The sequence below is a fragment of the Gymnogyps californianus genome, chromosome 10 (genome assembly GCF_018139145.2).
Source record: "Gymnogyps californianus isolate 813 chromosome 10, ASM1813914v2, whole genome shotgun sequence".
NCBI lineage: Eukaryota > Metazoa > Chordata > Aves > Accipitriformes > Cathartidae > Gymnogyps > Gymnogyps californianus.
In genome coordinates, this window is record NC_059480.1 from 15,557,794 (window position 1) to 15,562,502 (window position 4,709).

Genomic DNA, 4,709 nt, shown 5'->3' on the forward strand with positions numbered 1-4,709 from the left:
GTAAATACTTTCCTGTCTACTGGAGTTTACCTAATGGTACATACCTGCCACAAAGCCACACAACTTGACACAAACCAGGAATGGTTCACATTTATTCATAAAATTGTCTCCAAAGTTAGCATGAGTTCCCAGTTTGCAGCAAAATCCATTGGAAAGTGAAGGCTAGATGCTCTATGCACTCCTTGCAGCTTAAGGAGACACTAAAGAGCAGGTTAGTGGAGTTATTCCTACCATCCTCTGTTTGAGATACAGTAACATTTTCCTTGGAGACAAAATTCACTGTCCTGTTATGAACTCCTGCACACAAGAAATATGTTGCTACATGTGATAAACTGGCAGCTGCAGTAGCACTGCAGACTAGGCATGTAATTTATGTTTATGTCACAGTTGACAGTATAAAAGTATCAACTTGTGGCAAACCTGTGGCGCTTGTAGGGTCGACAAGATGAAGACCTGCTTGCCTGCTGCTGAAATACAGCCTTACCTGCAAGAGAACAGAGTTCAGATGCTAGGTGATATTTAACCTCTGCCGCTCTTTAAGATGTCAGTCTTGTATTCCATCTTCCTAGGCAAGGCCAATGTCTCCAGCCATACTGGGACGTGTTTATTATCTTCCCTCAGTGGCGTCAGCCACAGTTCAATCAGCAGAGCTATGCAGTGTGTCCGAGCTGCACTGAACTGCTTATATAGCATAACTCGCTGGCCATCAGGAGACAAGCGGTTAGGCACATCCTTGCTGCAGAAACCAGCTCATATGCACACATGAAAGCCCCTGTGTTCTGCTCCCTCACCTCTGGTGGAACATCAGAGGTCACAGTCCACATCCCAGTGCTGGGCTGGTCCCCTCGAACTTGGACTGGGAATGTGTTTAGGGTCAGTATGAGGAATAAGCAAAAATAAAAGCTTCAAGTGTGTTCAGGATTCACGTCTGCATTTTGCGTTTTGAGGGTCTCTCTCATTTGAAAGGGTTCTTACACTTCTGGAAATCAGGATGGCAACAAGCAGCTTCCTGCCTGCACAGTCTGTCTGCCAGGCACCTGCCATGCTCCTTTTGCTCATCCTCACTTGTTGTGCGCGCAGGAGAGGCAGGTACAATGTAGGTGCTCAGTTCTGTCTGAGCGGTTGAACTTGCTGCTTGGCACTCCCAGCTTGTAACACTGACAGAACAGTAGAGAAACAGAAATAAAACTTAGCCACTTAATGAGAAGAGTTGTTTTGTAGGGGTATTGTAGGGGTGTTTTGCAAATTCCGAGGCTGCATAAGGTCAGAGACAGATTGACAGCCCTGGATGTGGCTTCCACAGTCCCTGTCTGCAGTCCAAGCTATCCAAACACAGCTGAAGAATCCCCTAGAGAACTGAAGCTCCAGGCTCACTTTCTCCTTTTGTGACTGGCAGTGGACACTGGTTGGGAAGACACCCAGTAATCTTTGCCAGCAGACACTGTCCATCCTGGTTAGCTTTCTACAACTAAATCAAAGGGGCAGACTCCCTGGAGCACAGCCAGTCCACTGAGCCATGCAGCTACTCTGAACAGCTAATTTCAAAATTTGATTTTCCTTTTGAAATACACTTGTCCTAGTTAATGAAAGAAGAAAATCACTTTTATTTTTGTCCTTCCCATTTTTTATGACTTGTTTATCTTGATACAGTTTTTGTCTACTCATCGGCACTCTTGAGCTCAGCCTGCTTGGCAGCACACACAACCAATGGAGGAACAAAGCTTCGTTTAAAAGATGCAGACCCTTGCCAATAATAGCTGTAGGTGTACATAATATTACCCAGCCAGAACCTTTTACAAGACATACCAGCTTTCCACTCACATAGCACCTTTTGTCTAAGGAACTTGATGCACAACACAGCTCTTGAGGAGAATTACAGAGGAGGCTGCGGAGACAAAGTACCTGCCAAGGATCAACCAGGAAAGGAAAGCACAAATAGCTGGTACCTAGACCATCCAGTTCAAGGAAAGGAAACAGAGAATTCAGTTATCATATATTGCAGGTGTCTGGTGCCAACAACTGAATTTAGAGAACTCATGGCTTCTGAAGTCTTCATGTTGGAAAAACAGTCCTAGAGCATTCTGCACTAACATCCCCCACCAGACAGTGCTTAACCCCTCTACAGCCTTTGTCTAGTTTGTGGGCAGATGGCACGCAGCCCCCGAGCTAGGAGGGTCATGCTGTGCTGCATGATGGTCCAGTGCACCATGGGCTAATTGCCAAGGGCATACAAGGAACGGCAGCACTCAAACACACTGTCAGCCAGCCAGGCTGTGGAAATTTGCTTCCTGGTTGGCTATCGGCAATGGGGACACAATTCCTCTTCTAAGAAAGTAACTAAATGTCCTGTGTGTCTGAAATACAAAGCATATTTGTCCCTGCTCGGGAGTGTCCTGTTTTCACAGTGTCCTTTGTGGCTGGTGACCACAGGAGATGCTTGTGACTGACCTAGCTTCGATTACTCAGTATAGGTCACTGTAGGTAAAAGGGAATCAAGAAACATCCATCCATATGTCTTGTTTAAATCTAATTAATAAATCTCTTCAGTACTTCCTAGGTGATTAGCAGACAGGGTTAGAATACAAGCCTCCCACTTTATTGTGTAATTGTCCCAGCCCTTCTCCTAGGCCACATGATAGATCACTCCAGGTAAAGAAGCATCCTATTTCAAGAAGAGAGTGAGGCTGGAGAGAGAAAGAGGACATCAGGAGATCATAACAGGCTCTTTCTCCTGAACCTACAGATTACTTGGGAGGTGCTGGAAGAAGTGCTTTTGGACCTGGGAAGCGGTTCAGAGAACAGGAGACACATTTCATTTATGTCCTACTCCTCTCTTGCACCCCACCCAAGGCCAGGTAAATCTTGATTCGATAGCTCCAAGCCATGAAATCCAGCAATGCTCCCTCAGCCATTCTTCAATGAACAAAGTTATACTACTGCATGCAATCACCACGCACATGCCGGCCAATGTCCAAGAGCTACTTTGAGCAGGACTGCCTGTTGCTGTAAAGCAGCAGAGCTCTGCAGAGGTCACAGGAACTGCACCCCTGGGCACTGCCAGCTGCCTTCTGTTCCCTGCACTGAACCTCCAGCCTGCCACTCTGTTCCTCCTTGTGATCGCCCTTACACAGAGCTCACTGCCCACTTTTATGAGAGCCTCAAGCTGCCTCTCACGATACTCTGTTATCGCTCCTGTTAAACCTTTACAGTCTTTCAGAGCACGAGTTGTACCGGAGCATCCCATCCTTTCAATATAGACTGTAGAGCAGGAATATGGACATGCCAGCCTATGGCTCAAGTCCAAGGCTCTAAGCAGGACAGGCATTCATCAACTGGACCAGTCTTTCTGCCCCAGTGACTGGGTTGTTGTGAGGTCAGGCAAGCATACAATTCAGGGAACAACATAAGGACATGTGGAACTATCCATGCAAGGCTTGGTGGCCACGTCCTGGTGACAGAGGGTGCCTCTGGAGGGCTGAACGCACCATGGTACTGTTTCCAAAGTCTGGGGATGTTGGTATAGCATATGTCATGGGTTGATAATTGTCTTCCTCTGCCTGGAAGTTGTGCCACAGGGAAAGACCCCTGGACACTGATGGGATCCTCAGGAGAAATGGAACACATCTCCAGGAAAAGCTAGGGCCCAACAGGGATGTCATGTATGCAGCCCTATGCCCCGGAGGGCAGCTGGGACGAGTGGCTGATGACCAGCATGTGGTCTGTGGTGTGGGCTGTGAACGCTGGAGAACATGTGTTGTTGTTACATACCAGAGATACTAAGTGCTTGTTGTAGCTGCCTTTAAAACTTCTAGGGATAGGAGATTGCTCATTTGTATGGACCATGTTGTGCCTGATTAACTGTATACATCACACTGAATACAGCCTGACTTATTTGCTGAAATAAATACAAATTTAATTATAAATCTATTTTTGCTTCTTTGGGGACAGAGGGTGCTATTTTACTGCTTTCTGTGTATTACTTGCTGGTTTCTTTATACTTCAAAAGAACCTTTTGGCATGGCTACAGCTTCACATTTCCTTACAGCTGAATGGACACCCGGTACTTGAGCAAAAATAGAGCTTTATTAAGTGCACAAAGAAGGAAAAGGACCTGAAGAACAGTAAGGGGGGACTTGCTGTGTACCAATAAGGAGTAGAGTTCAAATTGTGAAAAGTGAGAGGATGAAAAAAGCAGGCAGCCCCAGCATGTCCCTCTCCTGTCTCTGTGCCTCCTCCTGCCGTGGCTCTGGGCAGAGAGCTCTTTGCCCTCCGATTTGTCCAACTCAGAATCTGACAAGATCCCTCGTTCTTGACTAAGCAGCTGAAGAGGGACTGGAGCCGTGTGTCTCCAGCAGCTATTCAGAGCTGGAGTGGAACTGAAGAGATTTGGATCGCCCTCCAGAAGGGTTTCCTCTCCATAGCAGTCCAGCGAAGCTGGGGACACAGCCTTCTGGTTTGACTCGTCAGCTAGGAAGGCTGCAAATGCCTCTTGGCATAACCCCCTGTGCAAAATCAGGGGCCCTGCCTGGCGTCTCATGGAAATGGTGGCAGAGGCAGAGCTCTGACCAAGCTCTCCAGCGTTCTCACCCTCACTGCCCTTCTCTTGCTCTCTGAAATATCTGACTCTGCTATGCATCTTCAGTGCCTGCAAAAGCCAAGGCAGAGATCCAACAGATGCAAGCTGCCTTCCCTACACTACACTGCAGCCT